A 20,241-nucleotide genomic window follows, 5' to 3' on the forward strand; every position below is an offset into this window, starting at 1 on the left:
AGGACGCTTGCTCCAAGTCCTTTCTTTCTTTTTTCTGTGGTACTGAGGCTTGAAATCAAGGCCTTCACCTTAAGCCACTCCACCAGCCCTATTTTTGTGAAGGGTTTTTTGAGACAGAGTCTCAAGTCAGGCTGGCTTTGAACTGTAATCCTCCTGATCTCTGTCTCCTGAGTAGCTAGGATTACAGGAGTGAGCCACTGGTGCCTGGCGCTCCAAGTCCTTTCTTTCTCCTTCCCTCTCTCCTTTCACAAACGTCAGACCAGAAACACAGTCTGAAGTCATTCTTGGCCTGTCCCTGCTCCCTCTCCCCTTTGTCCTTCATAAATGTCCTCTCACCACCCCATAAATCTATCATATTTTATTTTATCACCTGTGCCCTGGAGGACCCACACTGACACAACCTGAAAGTTTGAAAACACAATAGGCATTGAACTAAGTTAGTTGATTAATATTTATTTGCTGCTTTATCATTCATTTGGTCACTGCCAACATTTGCTAAGTATAGTCAATACTAACATTTTAAAGAATACTTATAAAAAGAAAAACACTTTAAAATGAAGCTTCCCAGCACTTGGGAAGCTAAGGCAAGAGAAGCATGAGTTTGAGGCCTGCCTGAGATACAAGGCAAGAATCAGTCTTCAAAGGGAGTGGGGGCTAAAAACTCCTAGACACCATCAACAGCTACAGCAAGGTGGCAAGATATAAAATCTACTTAGAAAAATCATTAGGTTTTCTATACACTAATAGCAAACAAACTGAGGAAGAATATATGAAAACAATTCCATTTACAATAGCCTCAAAAAAAAATCAAATGCCTAGCAGTAAACTTAACAAAGGATGTGAATGACCTCTACAAGGAGAACTATAAAATCCTGAAGAAAGAGATTGAGGAAGACTATAGAAAGTGAAGAGATCTCCCATGCTCATGGATTGGTAGAATCAACATAGTAAAAATGGCTATACTACCAAAAGCAATCTACATGTTTAATGCAATTCCCAAAAATGTCATCAAAATCCCAATGACATTCATCACAGAGATTGAAAAATCTACCCTAAAGTTCATTTGGAAACACAAGAGACCACAAAGAGCCAAGGCAATACTCAGCAAAAAGAGCAATGCTGGAGGTGTCACAATACCTGACTTCAAACTATATTACAAAGCAATAGCAATAAAAACAGCATGGTACTGGCACAAAAACAGACATGAAGACCAGTGGAACAGAATAGAGGACCCGGATATGAATCCACACAGCTATGCCCACATTATTTTTGACAAAGGTGCTAAAAATATATGATGGAGAAAAGACAACCTCTTCAACAAATGTTGGGAAAAGTGGTTAGCTGTCTGAAAAAAACTGAAACTAGATCCATGTTTATCACCCTGTACTAGTATTAACTAAAAATGGATCAAGGACCTTAATATCAGAAACTCTGAAGTTAGTACAGGAAAGAGTAGGGAATACTCTGGAAGTAATAGGTATAGGCAAGGACTTCCACAATAGACCTCCAGCAGCCCAGCAACTAAAAGAAAGAATGGACAAATGGGACTTCATAAAACTAAAAAGTTTCTGTACAACAAAAGAAATGGTCTCTAAACTGAATTTTCTCCCAGAGTGGGAGAAAATATTTGCCAGCTATACATCAGACAAAGGACTGATAACCAGAATATACAGGGAACTTAAAAAACTAAACTCTCCCAAAATTAATGAATCAATAAAGATATGGGCAAATGAACTAAACAGAACTTTCTCAAAAGAAGAGTTCAAATGGCCAAAAAACACATGAAAAAATGCTCACCATCCCTGGCCATAAAGAAATGCAAATCAAAACCACACTAAGATTCCACCTCATCCCTGTTAGAATAGCCATCATCAAAAACACCACCACCAACATGTGTTGGTGAGGATGTGGGGAAAAAGGAACCCTCTTATACTGGTGGGAATGTAAACTAGTACAACCACTCTGGAAAAAAATTTAGAGGCTTCCTAAAAATCTAAACATAGACCTGCCATATGATCCAGCAATCTCGATCCTGGGGATATACCCGAAGAAATGTGACTGAGGTTACTCCAGAGGCACCTGCACACCCATGTTTATTGCAGTGCTATTCACAATAGCCAAGTTATGGAAACAACCAAGATGCCCCACCACCGAAGAATGGATTAAGAAAATGTGGTATCTATACACAATGGAATTCTACTCAGCCATGAAGAAGAATGAAATCTTATCATTCTCAAGTAAATGGATGGAACTGGAAAACATCATTCTGAGCGAGGTCAGCCAGGCTCAGAAGACCAAAAATCTTATGTTCTCCCTCATATGTGGACTTTAGATCAAGGGCAAATACAGCAAGGTGATTGGACTTTGGTCACGTGATAAGCGAGAACACACAAGGGAGGTATGAGGATAGGGAAGAAACCCAAAAAACATGATAGTATTTGATGTCCTCAATGCAGAGGAACTAATGCAGAAACTTTAAAGCAACAGAGGTCAATATGAGAAGGGGATCAGGAACTAGAGAAAAGGTCAGTTCGAGAAGAATCAACTTAGAATGTAACACATTTATACATGGAAGCAAGGCTAGGATAGCTATCTTTATCTCAACTAGCAAAAATGCTTTATCTTTCTTATTATTGTTTATATTCTCTCTTCAACAAAATTAGAGATAAGGGCAGAACAGTTTCTGCCTGGAAGTGAGGGGGTAGGGGGAGACGGAGGGGGTGGGAGGTAGGAGGAAGAAATGACCCAAACATTGTATGCACATATGAATAAATAAAAAAAAGTTTCCTAAAAACAAAACAAAACAAACAAACAAAAAAACAAAGAGGGTGGGGGAATGGAGGGAGAAGAAAAAAGAAAATCTGCTTACAAATCTCATTTTTTCTTGGAGGGGAGGAGACTATCATTATTTTATGTACCTTTTCATACCTTTGCCAAACTTGAGTGATGATGATAAAAGAACCACAGGTACAACTGCCTGGGTTTCAAAACATTTGTACAAATTCGGAAATTTAAGTTCCTTAACACCATAGATAAACTGACCCAGGGAGATTGATTCATGTCAACTAAATTCACACTTAACTAACATAGAAATAAAAATTCCTGTGAATTGATTTATAATGAGATATACATAAAGCTCAATCAATTAATAAGAGCAAATATTGTTATAAAATAATTTATTGTTTACATCGTAAAGGCTATTATGCTACTATAAAAAGCAGGATCTGTTGACTACGGTCACTTATGTACTTTGAACTGGGCTGATAACACATTAACAAATCTTTCTCTAGTATTCCATGTGCAACCTAAACTTTTGTTCTTTTTCCTCCTTTGTCAAAACAGTATATACCATTGTAGAACACTGAGGAAATACAGACAACTCAGGAGCAAAGCAAAATAACATAATGATAAAAAAAAGTCACTTGTTATCCCACAACTTGGAGCTCATTTCTGCTAATATCTTAGTGTTATATTTTCCAGTCCTACTTACTAAGCATGCACAAAATATTTTTAATACATCATAGTGTGCCTGCTTTTTTCCATATTGCCTTCTCGCTCAGAAATATAACTTGAGCATTTTCCCGTTTCCTTAAATATTCTTCTGCCACATGATTTCTTAACTTTCTTTGAGTTGTAACACATTGCAATGAAGTCGTGGTCTCGCTCCTTAGAAAAATACCATGCACACTAAATAGTGCTTACAAGTTTAAGGGCTTCACTCCTTACAATTTATCTGTTTCTCTTCCTGCTTAGTCCATTACAGGTAGCTGTCTAGGAATCTATCCAGGGTTTAAATTTGTTTAATCAGATGCCTGTGGATCTTTCCCCCTATCGTGAACTATGTGATTGGGATCTTGTTATGGTCATTGCACTGTTCCCTCATGCCAAAATTGCCACTACCATATCATAGTTAGTGCTTGACCCCTAAGGGCCAGCATTGACAATCAGTACTTACGTATCTAGAAGAATGTGCGCAACTGTTTGAAGATTTTACCTTTGGGAATGTTAAACTAAATCCAGTGACACTGATACTCGGAAAAGGTTTTTGAAATACCTCCTTTGTAATGGATTTTAGTGACACGTACTTCCAAGGATTCTCAGGGGTGGTAAATTTTCAACTTTGAAAATGAATTTGACCTTTAAAAATAGCTCCAAAGTCTTTCACTCATGTGAAAAAGACTTAAAGTAATTGTATTTTAAAAACTGTTAACATAGAGATTAATTTTTTTCTTTACAACTAGCTCTGTGGATGGTATTAAAAAAGACTTTCCAAAAGAGAACAAAGGAATAAGTATATTAACTCCTCAAGGTGGCTACTTGAAATCAGAAAACTCACATATACAAGCACAGACATGTTTGTGTATTAGTTAATTTTCTATTATTGTCACAAAATATACAAGGCTGGGTAACTCTTTAAAGAAAAGAGGTTTGTTTTATTTTTATTTATTTGTTTGTTTATTGATTAAGTGATTGAGATAGGCTCTTGTATGTAGCCTAGTTTGGCCTTGAACTCTGTGATCTGAAAAGTTCACGGGCATGGCACCAGCACCAGCTCAGTTCTGATGAAGTCCTAATGGAGGATGACATCACAATGGCAGGAGTAATTTCAAGAGGGAACAATCGATAGCCAGACAGGAAGTCAGAGAGCAATTCAAAGGTCAGGTTCAGGCTTTTAGAATAACTTGGTCTCACATGAACTAGGGCCCAAATCAGGGGGCCCAAGAGAACTACCTAACCCCATCTTAGGGCAGTCCTCACTGGCCTAAGAAGGACCTCTCACCAGACCCTACATCTTAAATCTCTCATATTGGGGTTTGAACTTAGGGCTAGGCAGGCAATCTACCACTTGAGTGACTCCTCCAGCCCTTTTAGCTTTAGTTATTTTTCAGATAGGGTTTGCACTTTTTGCCTGGGACTGAGATCCTCCTACATACACCTCCTCCATAACTGGGATTGCAAGCATGAACTACCAGGCCTGGCCCAATCCTGCCATCTCTTAACACCACCACACTGAAGACCAAGCCTCCAACACATGAACCCTGGGGGACATACTCAAAACATATCTAAACTACCACAGTTTGTTTAAAAGAAAATCTGTATCATTAGTATAATGCTTAATTTTATGTGTCGACTTGGCTAGGCTATGAGTTTTTAAAATCTAAAATCATGTATGTTTATGACACCACATGAATCAACCACGTATCATCCTAATAGTGTGCATACCATTGTCTTTAATAACACTCAACACTTTCCTCATCAATACACTCTCACAGGAATCTAGCAAACATGCTTAGGAAAGAGATTTGGGTTGTTTTTTTATGACTACGGCCAAGACTATTGTCATCATGATTCACCATGGCTCTGAAGTGAGTTAGGAGGACATTTGGAAGCAATTTTCTGTCACAGCAGCAAGCACCAAGTGGCTATCTAGGTCATATTTATTGGGTGATTAAATGGTTGTCTTGTTCTTTGGAATCTGTAAGTATTTTCAGCATAGTTTCTGTTTCTTTTAGTTCTGATGTAGTAATTCTTTCAAACTTTGAGTGTGTGTAATTCCATGGCTGGAAAAATCGGTCTAACAGGTTGTTGTTGCAATAGAGTGCTTGGTCATTGTTATTTGGAAGGCTTCTTATCTCAGCTTTCTAAGGCAAGTTGATGTGATAGTGAAAACCTGAGTGAGGCTCAAAGAGGTTAAAGGCTAAATGTAGGTTACACATGGACTGGAAAACAAGAGACCTGCCATGGAAGCTGAAAATTTAAATTTTCTACCACATCACTGCCCCATGACTGAGTGCCTTTTATGATAGACACAAAAATTGCCAGAGACAATCATGTCAAATGATCCAGTTCTAAAACACAACAACTAGCTTAAGAGCTCCTTGAAGGCAAGGGATACAAATGTCAATCTTGGTATTTCTAGCAAACGGACACTGCACACATGCAAGCACGTGTACACATGTGCACACATGGTGCGCACCATGACTGGACACCTGTTTCAAAGAAAAATAAAATTTTGTTTTAGCTCTTTTACTTTGGGTTCCAAAGAATCTATCTATGCCTCTATAACACATACAGTTAATATGTCCAAATATACCTTAATGTGAATATCTTATCAGGTTAGGCGTCTTGAAAGTGAGTAAATACTGTTCAAAGCTGTATGAGAATGCATTTTGATTTCAGTTTTAAGCTGACTTTTTGGGGAAAGAAATAAAAAGTTTTCTAGTTTTTCCTGGACCCTAATGAGAAACTAAGTGGGTTTCTTAGAAATCCCTATTACTTGCATCTTTCTCTTTGGAGCCCCTTACTCTTTCCCTTTGTCTTTTGATATCACATTGGTTTCCCCAGAGGACATTGACGTTAACAGAGAAAGACCAAAGGACCTTTGTGACTTCCCCCGAATGTCATAACAAAATAAAGCTTAGCATGCTCCTGAGGGATTGACTTTCAAGCAGGAACTGGGTTGTTTTGGAAACTTTGCTAATGACATTGTTATTATTCCTTGTGAGTGATTGGGTTGATAGATCAATCCCACTTGCGTTTAGTATAAACCCCTGCAGGCAGAAGTATCACAACAGAAGCTGTGTAGCCCAAAGTGTGGCCCAAGCTCTCTTCTCTGCAAGAAGAGTGTCATTTCTTCTAAATTTTTATATTTGGCTGCCACCCCCCCCCACCACCAAATAATGTTTACCTAATAAGAAGTCCTAAAGATTTTGCACCATCTCTGATCCTGGGACCATTAATATATTTTGAAAAAAATTCAATAATAAATTTGCAAAGAGCAACTGACACTTATAAAAGGTCAGGCAAGATACAAATGTTATCGATGTTAGGGTTCTTCTGACTAGTAAATATTTTGTGGAAGCGCATCTGGAAATGAGCAGAGAGCAGTTGCAGCATCGTAAATCATGCCAGAAGTATGTTTTACAGATATCATGGGCCACCGTCATATGTTCTTGACCTTTTTATGCCTTCATTGGTGTGTTTTGACTGATACCAAGAAGGTGCTCATTTGAACCAAGATGTCTACAATTTAAAAATGTGATTTTTACCATCTCCTAACACTTCACAAAGGTCAAGAGGTTAGATAAACAACTTCCTACAGCTGCTGCTACATCTGGCACACGCCTGCAGCAGAAAGTGTGTGCTGAAAAGATAAACACATCAGGTTGTATCTGCTTGCATGCCTATGCTTTTTGTGTCTGAACTTGACCCTTAGAAATTAATATTAAAACCAGGTTTGATGTTAATGAATAAAAATTCAAACATAGTTGTGCTGAGTTGAAATCACCAGCGTTCCTAAGAGAATGGCTTTCGCTGAAGGTTTGGAGGTTGACTTTGATTCTGTAATCCTGATTCAGTGTCTTATCTTTGTTGTTTCCTTCTGGAAACCTTTTCATTGTGATTCCTGAACAATTTCAGGTCCCCTGTGAGTCCCTACTTGACTAATGTGAAACCCAAATTATTCTGTCTAGGTTGATGATTCACTTATACATGGGTGTTTGCCAAATGTTACTTCATTTTGACCTCTTGAAGCTGCTTCCAGCTCTGAGATTCTGTGACACTCTGGATTTATCTAAAATTTGCAGGTGATTCTTTTAAAAAGTCACCAGACAGAACTCTGTATTAGCTTTCAAGGAAAATAATCTGTTGGTTGATTATGTTTTATAGTTCTTACAAATTGCTCCTGACGACTCAGAGTCTGAAAAAGAGCTGGATAATGGTTTCTTTCACTGAGGATTTTAAAAGTGACATGCAGGGAGGAGGTCTGACTTTGCAGTATTCACTTGTTATTTGTGTTGAAGCCGGGAAGGTTCTCAATAAACAGAGAGTCAGACAAAGACTGATTTTTCTTTCCACTAAGCTCAGCAACTTTCTAAAAGGCACTGTCAAACACAATGCTGTTGATGGCCTTGTTTGCTAAATTCAAAGTTTGCTTGGAAACTTTCATACATTTTTATATCAAATATTATTCATAGAACTAGGTTTGTCCTTTCGCATTAGCCTTAGGTCTATGAGCTCTGTATTCTACACTCTCTCATTCAAAAAAGTTTGTGACAAGTGTCTGTTGATATAAGCGTATTGACTTTATTATTATTTCAAAAACATCTGAAATTTTCTAGAAAAAAAAAAGAATATTCCCAGGCACAGCCTGGGTGGCAGTCATTTCTGTATTGAACCTTGACCAGCGAATGCAAGAATCCAGGCATGATGTTTGCACTCTGTTTTTACCAAATTGCTGGGTGGGCACTTTACAAGATCACAGAGTGTCCTCTATCTCCTGATTAGCATTTAGAGAAGCATAGCAACAGGATGGAGCCACAGGCGGGAAGCAGGCTGCTGGTTAAATGGAGGAGAGTCACCCCATGGCTGATAAGCCCGTGGAGTGATAGATGGCAAACAGCCCTTCAGCCTCAGGAATTCACAGCGCGGCTCTATCTCCACGGTCAACATCTGATGAACTTTTACTTTTCACAGCATCGTCTGATGGCAGCTAGAAAAGTGCAGGGTCTGTGCATGGTCTGCGTTGAATACCTGTCAGTGGGTTGCAGATAATCCACAGCTCACGGAGTATTTTGCTGATGTACTGAAGACCAGAAACAGAGCAGCAGGAAATGTTAAGTTCAGAAGGCTTCTAGCAGTAACAGTCCCCAATCTAAAGTCTAATTGCTCTGCTTTGAGAAATAGCAAAGTATTATTTGGCAAACACTTTAGGTTTAGGATCTGTACAAAGCCCTAAATAAAGGTTGTTCTTTTCAAACTTAGTATCGTCACACCTGTTGCATGATAAATACTAATAAAACTCCAAGGATGAACTACAGAGTCCTTCTTTGGTATGAGAAGGCGTGGTAGAAGAAGGGTTGCTTAGCTTGTTGGGTGTCTAGTTACGCCCCATTAGCTCATGTTTGTGCACGTGTGGACCTTCAGGGTTGTGATGGTGAATAGAGCATCCCTAAGAACCAGCGCTGTGCCTGGCATATCAGGGCTGTTAAATAGATAGGTGTGAATAAATGAAAAGCTAGAAATATGCTTAATAAATCTTATGCCTGACTGGTCTCATTGATGCCCATTTGGGTTAGGCTGCTATGACTGATCAACAGTTCCCAAAATGATTAGAAAGTTCTGATGTGGTTGGATGGATAAGCCTTATGGTATTAGGCTCCTATTTAGCACACAAGTGATGTCTTCTCACTCTACATTAAATGATCTGCTGAGAATGATGAGGAATAAGGTGAATGATGCATGTCCCTGTCTTCAAGGAGGTTTTAATCCAGTTACGGAGACAAGACGAAAAGACTTTAACAGCAGAATATTCACAGGAGTCTAAATGATGCAGTATTCAGCTGTCTATCCTAGACTGTGGAGACTATTACTCTCCTCTGGTTTTATTTAACTTCAAACAGTTCATGGAATTAAGTGGAATCACAGAATGTTAGGGTGAAATGGGACCACTTAGAAATAGTTGCTTCCTTTTAGTTTAACTCCTTATTTTTTGGGTTTGGATGAGAACACTGAGAAATTAAACACCCAAGATCACAAATCACAGTCAGTGATAATGCTCACTGTTTTCCTAGGCTTTTGGTTCCAAAGTTTGCTAAAGCCAGGCTCTTGTCGGGAGTTTGCTTCATTTCTACATGAGGTCTCTACTTTGTGAGAATATACCTCATTGCGTGGGTTCTAAGATAAATGCAACATATGCTGAATTCTATGCCTTACAAATAAGTTACAATTAGTTTCCACTGTGTGTCTGTGTTCTCTCTTCTTCTGTTAAAACAAAAGAAGAACAACAAAATTGAGCTTTTTAGGATTATGCCCATAATCTGCGAAGTGTGAGAACAATTGGAACTATCCAATATTTCACATTTCTTGAGCTCAATGTCACAGGCACCTGTGCTTCACACATGACACCTCATTCAATGCTCATAACTGCGCTAGGAGAAGGCAGACACTGAGGCTTAGGGACTTTCAGTAACTCCTCTGAGGTCTCAGAAGTAGCAATTGTCTGAGTCACACTGTGAACTCACAAAGTTGGGTTCTAGACGCTGAGCTCCCAACTGCAGAGTTATACTACTTGTATTTTAAACGCCAGACTCCTAGAAATTGCTACTGTGAGCACCCTCCACATCTTTGAGCCACTGAAACATGACAACATCCATGCAAAGTCCTGGCTGGACTCTGTGTCCATGCGTTCTCTGTTCTCTCTTTAAACTTTTGCATCTTCCTAACAAGGGAGATCTTACACTAGGCCTAACTTGGGCCACAATTTACCACTGAGCTACTTAGGAGTTTAAACCCGGAGATCCTAACCTTCCAGCTCCTACATTTGCCACACCTAATTGCTTCCTTCTTTTTTTTTTCTTTTAATCGGATTTAGTGAGAAATCTGGAAGGATTGGATTGATTTGAAAGTGTTACAAAGTTATGGAACTTCCAATATGTCATAGAATGGGTGACTTAGTGAAAAAGTAACTTTAAGTGTTCTTTTTCCCAAGGCTTCTCACCCCCTTTTATAAGTAAAAGAAGCAACCTCCAGGGTTTCAGTATAGGTCACTGTTTGTACTATAGCAATGGCCCCTGAACAAGCCTCATGTTCCACAGAGCTCTGCACCCTATGACTTCTAGCCACCCAGCTTCGGATTTGATTAGACCCTTGTAATTCAGCTTGGAAAGGGCCTGTGAAAAAATCAGGCAAAATAGAGAGACACTCTTGACTCTTAGGGGGGATGCTGGCCACTGGAAGCAGGAAGTAATCTGATGTGCTGACAACCAGGAAACAGGCCATGTTTTTGTTTATTTTCTCATAAAGTGCTGATGAACAAATGAGGGAGTTGCATTAAGGGGCTCCAAAGGCAAGCTGTGAAAAGAGATTGGGGTTTATCAGTCTTTTAGCCTGGTTTCCTTTGGAAAGAATGCTTATGACCTGGCCGGGCTCTGAGTCTGTGAGTCCACACCTCACCCTGGTGCCCCTCCTCCCCTTGTGCTTCTGAATTACTTTGAATGTCTCACAGTAAAGCCAACCCTTTCTGGCAGGTGGCAGAAGGTAGGGGTCATGGATTCCTTAATAAAAGAAGCAAATGGGCAAGAGGTAAAGCCAATTTCTGCACAGCAAATAACCCCCTTCTTGTTTTTTGTGCTTATGTTAGCTAGTTCAAAATTAATTTCTGGGCTCCTTTAAAGAGATCCCTAGGAAACTGGTGGGAGTGGGGAGCAGGAGATGAGTCCTGTTGGAAGGAATACTCATATTTCTGTATCTAGTACCGTACCTGACACAAGAATGGAGGAAATTCAGAAAGACGAGGAAAACATTGCTTATAGGCATGAATACATCAGTCACTTGGAAGACAAAAAATTCTTAGGCAATACACCTTAAAAAAAGCAGGAGCTTTGAATACATTGTGGGTAGAATAAAGACATAGATAACCAAATACATTAGAAAATTAAATTCTGCAGAGCTCAGCAATAATAGGGCAGCCACCATCACTTTGATTTTGAAGGTGGTTCTATCTTCTGGGGAGAAATAAGGAGCCAGTCTTCCCTGAGCTAGAATGGACATCATAGGTGAAAGGTAATCTCTGGCAAAATAAGTCACTGAAAATCAACTTTTACCAATGTGGTCTGAGTCAAGAGATTTCAAATATTTCACAAACGATAGCAATTTTAACCAATGTGACCTAGAGTAATTCCAAAGAATAAAAAATAGCAATAAGTAGTTCAAATGGATTTGATTCTATATATATATGTGTGTGTGTGTATATATATATATATATATACATATATTTATTTATTTATTATTAAGAATATATATGTAAGTAAAAATATATATATTTGTTACTTACATATATATTTCTTACAGTGCATGAACACACAATGAAAATAGTGAAATAGACTTTTGGAAGACATTGGATTACATGTTGGAAGGAGATGAAATAATGTGAAATTCAATCTGCTTGAAATAAAGACTAGCATAAACTTTCCTCCTTCTTGCTCAAGTGTATTTTAATAAGCTTTGAGTCTCAGGCACATGACAGCTGAAGCACTTACCACTGAATGCAAAGGATTAATGCCTTCAGCATGTCACTCAGTAAAGATGAAGAACAATGCATGTTGGTGGAACCAGTCAGTGATAGTGATCAAGAGCTATGTATTTCCTCTCGGTGTGCACAAGCTCATGGAATGTCACCATGGGGTGCAGAGTGTATGGCATTAGGTGTGAATGTTTGAGCTCCTAAACTCTGAGCCTCAGTTTCTCCACATGAGGGTGGTGGTGATGGTTATGGGCAGTGGAGTTAACTGCTGGTGCTGAATTCCAGCTCCGAGGGTGATTAGTGCTTAGCCTTTGAACCAGGTTACTCCTCTTTTTTGTGCCTCAGTTTACTCATCTGTAAAACTGAGATGTGATACCCTACCTCATAAGGTTGTAAGGCTTAGTTACCATTTGCAAGGCACTTAGAACGGTGCTCAGGGCAGAGCGAACACCCAATAAATGCTGCTCCTATTATTAATAAGCACCTCACTTGGCCAGGATGGAGTTTCCTTTAGATTCTGCCTTGATCCAGTTTTTCTATCCATAAAATACACCGGTGATGAAACATCCTTTAAGACTAAAAAGGTCAACACTTCCTGGATGTAATGCACAATTGAAACAAAAAGCTGAGTTTGTTATTAAATGTCATGTGTTACTTTGAAGAGCTTCCATAACATTAGTGGTCTAGACATCCTAGGACTTTAATGTGACCTAGTGAAAAATAATAACACGTATGGTTTATAAAAACACCATTCAGGAAGGCCTCAGATCAAAGATACCATAAACATGAAGCATTATTATCTTTATTTTTGATATTACTCAGAAAAGAAAAAATATATGGTTTTAGTGAAAAAATCGCCAACTTTATTTTGATATGAGCTAACACAGAAACAAAGGAGTCAGTATTACGAAAGCAAACATTACTATACTATATTGTAAATATGATGAATTAGTTCAGAAATTTTCAAATTCAGCATCTTTAATCATTTTTTCCTACATCAATTTGCTTAATAGGCTAAAATGAATGATGGTACATATAATTCCACATATTCGTGGGCTCCACTTCCAAAGATTCAACTAATTATGGATCAAAAGTATTCAGAAAAAGTCTCATCAGTACTAAATAAATGCTGATTTGTTTTTGAAACAGGATCTTGCTTATATAGTCCAGGCTGGCCTCAGACTTGAGATCTTCCTGCCTCAGGCTGCCGAGGGCTGGGACTATAAGTATACTCCACCACACCCAGCTTATGCAGACTTTTTGCTTGTCATTGTTCCTTAAATAATACAGTCTAACAACTCTACTTACATTGTACTTCCACTGTATTAGTATAAGTAATGTAGGCATGACTTAAAGTGGATGGGAGTTTTTGTTTTTTGAGGTTTTTTTTTTGACAGTACTGGGACTTGCCTGTGCAAGGCAGGCGTTCTACCATTTGAGCCATGCCCAGCACCCCCAAAGTTCAATTTTTAACTGCTATACAACTCAAGATCCTATTTCACATTGTCAGTAGTCAGGTTAATCAAATACTTTATTTTCTTCTTTGCTAATGCAGGACAGTTGTGCTGGCTCCCTGTGCTGGTCCCTCTCTTGTGCCAAGCCAAAGTGTTGTTGTATTAGCTTCCTAGGACTGTAATAATGAATGTCGCAAATGGTGGTGAGGTGGGGATAAAGGTAGGGTGGTGCTTAAAACAACAGCAATTCATTCTCTCAGTTCTGGAGGCTAGAAATCTGAAACTAAGGTGTTGCTATTCTCCTTCTGAAGGCTGTACACAGGACACAACAATCCTTTTTTGTGTCCTCCTAGCTTCTGATGGTTTCCCTAGATCCTTGGTGTTCCGTGGTCAGTAGCTGGGTCACTCTAGTCCCAGCTTCCATCTTCACACAGCTTCCTCCTTGCCTGTCTGTCCCTCTCCTTTCCCTTAGGAAGACACCAGTCACTGGATTTAAGGCCTGCACTAATCTATTATGACCTCACCTTAACTACTTACATTTGCAAAGACTTTATTACCAAAGAAGGTCACATTCTGAGGTTCTAAACGGATTTGAATTTTGGGGCCCACCATTCAATTGTTACCCCTGGGAGGAATTTTAATTATGTCAGAGTTCATCCAAAAAGGACACACATTAGCCCTCCCAGAGTACTATGCTAGACACAGGCAAAAAATAGGCATTTTTTACTTTAAATCTTTGTTATGTCTATGATCAGGTATTTTATGTTGCAATTGCAGTACCATATAGTTAGTCTGAAATTCATTTCATGAGTCTTCTGAAATTTTAATGGGTTGCAAGGAAAATCTAATTTTCAAAAGAAATAATGCAGTGGGTAGGGTGAGACAGTCCTTGAGAGTTCATGGTCATGAACCCTTTAAGGAGCTCATTCCAGAAATGTCCCAAGACTCACGTCTCCTTCCTTCAGAGCCCCGGCTCCTGAAAAGTGGAACCATTTGTCAGGAAGCCATTTATTTGTCTTCATTACTGGTGGGAGTGAAAAGTGACAAAACAATGTTATCAGAGGTCTCGTTCACACTTGTGATAGGCGTCAGGGAGGCCACAACTGGTCCCACACTTATTTACCACAACTGCCAGTAAGATTTGTGTCCATGCAAGGACATAGAAATATGCGTCATAGTTACTGTCATATTTACTTCACAATTCTGGTTGGGCTGGGAAAGAAGACTCACATATTCATAAGCAGGCTTTCTGTGTTTAAAGCAAATTATTCATTTGCTGATGATGACTTTGTCTCTGGCTCCAGTCCTGCTGGATTTTTTAGCATTCTTGAAAGATGCCAAGTTCATGTTTGCCTTGGGGCCTTTCTATAGGTTGCTCTCTGTGTCAAAACTCTTCTCCCTAATCTTCTGAAGATGGGCTACTTTTGATTACTCATATTCATCTGTCCCTTTACAGAGGTCACTGACCACTCCAGAATCTATGTTAGCCTGTTTTATTTTCATTATAGCACCATCCTAAACTGATATGTAATTATTATTATTTTGTCTACTCATTTTGTCTAATTTGTGTTGTATTTGTCCTTTTCACCCTCTATCTAGAATAAAAGTTTCATGAGATCTGAAATCTAGTTTTGTTCACTGTCAGTCCCTAGCACTTAGAGCAGAGCCTCGCACATAGTAGGTGCTCAATTGATATCTGCTGAATGATCGAGTGATTGATCAAGTGGATAAGTGAACTCTTAGTTTTTTCCAGTTCAATGTCATTCCCCCAGGCAGAATTTCCCTGACCTCTCTGACTAGTAACCTAGCATGTGTAAGGTACTACATGCTTTTCTTTTATGCTGTTTATCACAGTTGTAATTTACATTTATTTGTATAGCTCTTTATTAATGTCTATTTCCTCACTAGATTGAAAGTCCCATGAAGATAGGAACCATTTACCAATGTATTCCTAACACCCAACGTGGTGCTTCGGTAGTTATCTGTAGAATGAATGAAGCAAGCCAGGTAGGCAGTTAACACCAGAGAACCCTGTTGTTAGCCAGCAGGTATAGAATGGGCTTCAGATGTAGAATTCCTGTTCTGCAGTGGTGAATAGCAAGAAGTTGACATCAGCAGGATGAGATAGAACATCAGCTCCTAGGAACAAGACTAATGTTTAATCCTAGGGCTTGGCTGCACAGAGGAGTCAGGATTGGGAAACAAGATCTAGATCCAGCAACTAGGGTTAGGGTCCAAGATCAGAACAGTTCAACAGCAAGTTGATCTGATGCCGAGTGAATGAGTCTAAGTCACTGCCCTTAATGGCTTCCTTTCCACCTGTGCACTTGGTTAAGGACCCTATAAGCAGCTGTGTCTACAATTCCACAGCTCAGGCACTTCCTCCAGGTTCCACCTCCCATTCTTTAATTTGAACCCTATTGTTTTGGTCTGGTTTCCCTGGTTCCTTCCTGTTTCCTTGAACCTGGATTTTCCCTCTTTGCCCATTCTTTCAGTTGATAACTGGGTTGCCTAGCTTGCTTCACTCCACATTATACCTTTAAAGTATGTTCTGATCCCTTGGTTGGTTCTTCTGTACCTAGCCCAGACCTGGTTGACTTCAGGTGGGCTGGGAGCAGCCTGTGTCCAGTGGCCTGGCCCCTGCTTGCCTGGAGGAAAAGCTGGACACTGAGTTCTTTTGGATGGAGCTCCTGGAGTCCTTTTAGAGGAAGATTAGGATTGAATCTAGAATGGGTCTGAGGAAATAGAAAATATGCCACATTCTCCTCCTGTGCTCATAACAGGGATGATTAATTGATCATAGCTCCTTTTCCATAGAGGCCAGCCCCATGGTTCTCAACACACTACCCCAAGTAAGCAGTACCTGTTGTTGGAGCAGCCTGTGATGAGTGTGAGCCAGTGTGTGCATGTGTAGGATTGGGCCCAACAATGGACAGATGAGGTTAGCAGAGGTTCAGAACGGCAGAGGTTCTACTACAAATATATTTGGCAAGTTTCGATTCTTAGTATGAAGATGTGATTAAGCGTGAGTTTTGAAATCTTGAGATACTTATGAAAAATAATTAATAAGGAAGATCTTTCTTAAAATTTGCCTTGGGGATAAATGGAGAGCATATGTTGCTAATTAGCTAGTTATTCCTACAGATAGTCACTGTTAAATCTTTGCCAGAACAAAAATGAAGTGTTTATGAGATGACCTATTCAAGTTTTAAGTGGGCTTCATTCACAGTGAAATCTTAAGTGTCTGAAGAGTTTACTGCTGGGTAGAGTCACACGGGCAGCAGGAATAGCAGGAACACTGGGAGAGGCTTCTAGCCCTGGCCTTGCTGCTAAGTAGTGGCAGAATGTTGAGTCCACCATATGTGCCCCGAGAGCCTCCCTCATGTCATCTGCCAAAGGAGCAGATTTTTAATGTAATCAACTCTCTGTTCACCTGTCACATGCATGAGGTCAGAATTCAAATGGCAATATATGTAAATATGTGTAAGGAAACACTTTCAAAATATAGCTGCAATTAGATCAATGTGAGTCTAAATATGACTTTGCCTGGTGACACAACACCTGCTTAGATTAAATGGTTTGGAAATGCAGCTTGGTGTTGTGGATTAAGTTTCATATGAAGTAAGGATTCCAATTCATATATTTTACCGCTCTTCTTTTGCTACATGACTTTAGTTGATGTCTGCTGTTTTGCAACTTCTGTACCTGTTGTGGTACTAAGGTTTGAACTCAGGGCCTACATCTTGAGCCACTCCACCAGCCCTTTTTTGTGATTTTTTTTTTTTTCAGATAGGGTATTTTGAACTTTTTGCCCAGGCTGGCTTTGAACAGAGATCCTCCTGATCTCTGCCTCCTGAATAGTTAGGATTACAGCTGTGGGCTACCCGTGCCCTGCCGTTACCTGTTCTTTTAGTAAAACAGTCTTATTATTTTCTTTCAGGAAAACCTCTCCACTATCAGCCCATTTTAAAGGAGGCCATATGACCTTGAGTTAGCTGATCAGAGCATTACATTCCTTGGCTATTGATGTGGGTTCTGGGATAAGCACACAGCCCCATAAGACAGAACCCACTGGGCTTAATTCTTCCCCATTCCTTTTCCTCCTCCTTCTTTTCCCTTTACTTTTAAATGCTGGAAAGAAAGTGTCTGCATTTCTGTTGAAGTTATTAAGGACACTGGATATAAGTCTGGAGCTGTTGATGGTCATCTTGATGTTATTGGGGGACCTGAGTGAAAACATACCAAAAACAAAGAAAAGCAAGCTAGAATTTCATAGATACTAAGTTCTGAAGATTCTAAATGATCTGGCTATTTGTGAAGTCAGTTACTCGTGGACTTCAGCTCCACAACTCTCAAATTTTCTGTTTTGCTGAAGCCACTTTGAGTTGATGTTTGAAATTGAAGGAGTCCTGATGTAAAGGCACTTATCTTTCCTACTTCAACAGACTGAACAAGGGAAATGGAGTCCTCTGAACTATTTAAGTCTCACAAAAGCAGGGGTAGTACTTGCTGTCCTATCACCTTGGTCAGTATCTGGCCTGTAGTAGATAGATCCTCAGTAAATATTTGATGAGTCCCATTAACCAGGTTTGTTTTAAAAATAGCTTTTTTTCTCATTATGGTAGTAAATACTTTTTTTCTGTGATGGGATTGAACCCAGGGCCTTGTGTATGACAGTCAAGTGCTTGGTACACCCCCAGCTCTGGTAGTAAGTGTCTTTATATAATCTTTTTTAAAAGAAGTAGTCATAACTCATTAGCTTGCTCTTCAGAGACAAGCATGATTAACCCTAGAATGTGGAATAGTTTTCAATCCTTTTCAAAAATGATACTATTTTTCCTATAGTATTGTTTTGCACATTCATTTTTCAATTAATAGCTAATGAATCAATTTTGAAATCACTACATAATGTTTGTAGTGATTTCATAATTGATTTGTCATATATTAATTGAAAAACCAATATATATTTTTTCAGTAGGAACAGCATCAAAGATTTTTATTTTTTTCATTTTTAATAGTGTACACTAATTGTATGTTAATTATGAATTAATTGATTCATTGTGACATTTCTGAATAGCCTTACCTTGAACCTAACATTGTTAGGTACGCCCCCACCATCTCTTTCCCTCATCCCCCTCCCTGCCTCACCTAAAACAATTGCAGAAGGTTTCATTGTTCTATTTTATTTACGTATACAAGCACCTCAACCTTATTAACCCTCCCTCATCTCCTGCATTCACCTGCCTCCTCCAACAAGTACCCCCTGCTCCCAACCTATTTTACAGACCTACCCTTCATGTTTAATTCCAAAGTCATTGTTCAAAGGAGTTTCTCAGTGTATCTTGGCTGTGAGTATATTTCACTTTGGTCAATTCAACCCCCTCAGTTACTCTCCCTTACCCTTTCCCATTCACCTGGGGTTATTCAACATCATCATTCATATCATTGTGTCATCCATCTTCACAGATGCAAGGTATTTTGATGTTGCTAACTTGCTATCATTCTTTTTCTTTCCTTCCTACCCCGAGTTCCACAGAGTAGTTCCACCATCACAAACATGTTCTATAACTAAATATGTACATGATCGTGTTTGTTTTTGTGTATACATTTATCTTTTGGCTCTACGGTCCACATATGAGAGAAAACATGTGGCTTTTGTCTTTTTGAACTTGACTTCGCTTAACATGATATCCTCCAATTCCATCCATTTACCTGCAAACAACATAGTTTTGTTCCTCTTTATGGATAAGTAGTACTCCATTTTGTATATATACTACATTTTCTTAATCCATTCATCAGTTGTAGGGCATCTGGGATGCTTCCTTAGTTTGGCTATTGTGAACAGTGCTGCAATAAACATGGATGTGCAGGTGTCTGATGTATCCTGACTTACTTTTCTTTGGGTATATGCCCAGGGTATCACTGGTACTTCTATTTTTTAGTTTTTTAGGGAATCTCTATACTGCTTTCCATAATGGTTGTACTAATTTACATTCCCATCAACAGTATATAAGAGTTCCTTTTTTCCTTGTATCCTTGCCAGAATTTGCTGTTGTTTGTGTTCTTCATGATAGCCATTCTGACTGGGGTGAGGTGAAATCTCAATGTCATTTTGATTTATGATCAAAGAGGTTGACATTTCTTCATGTATTTATTGGCCATTTCTATCTCTTCCTTTGAGAATTCCCTATTCAATTTCATGTGTCCATTTCTTCACTGGGTTGTTGAGTTTTGGGGAGTTAAGTTTTTTGAGCTCTCTATAAATTCTGGTTACCAGTCCCTTATCAGATGAGTAGCTGGCAAAGATTTTCTCCCATTCCGTGGGCAGTCTCTTGAGTCTAATGACAATTTCCTTTGCTGTGCAGAAGCTTTTAGTTTGATGCAGCTCCATTTGTCCATCTTTTCTCTTAATTGCTGAGCCATAGGGGTTCTATTTAGAAAGGCATTGCCTATGCCTTCATGTTCCAGGGTATTCCCTACTTTTTCTTGCAGTAGTTTCAAAGTTTCAGGCCTTATATTAAAGTCTTTGATCTATTTTGAATTAATATTGGTACAGGGTGAAAGATAGGGATCTAGCTTCAGTCTTCTACATGTGGATGTCCAGTTTTCCCAGCACCATTTGTTGAAGAGGCTTTCTCCAGCATATATTTTGGGTTCTTTTGTCAAAAATCAGCTGTAGCTATATGGATTTATGTCTTGGTCCTACATTCTGTTTCATTGGTCTTCATATCTGTTTATGTGACAGTACCATGCTGTTTTTATTGT

Source organism: Castor canadensis, chromosome 9 (assembly GCF_047511655.1).
Source record: "Castor canadensis chromosome 9, mCasCan1.hap1v2, whole genome shotgun sequence".
Taxonomy (NCBI): Eukaryota; Metazoa; Chordata; class Mammalia; order Rodentia; family Castoridae; genus Castor; species Castor canadensis.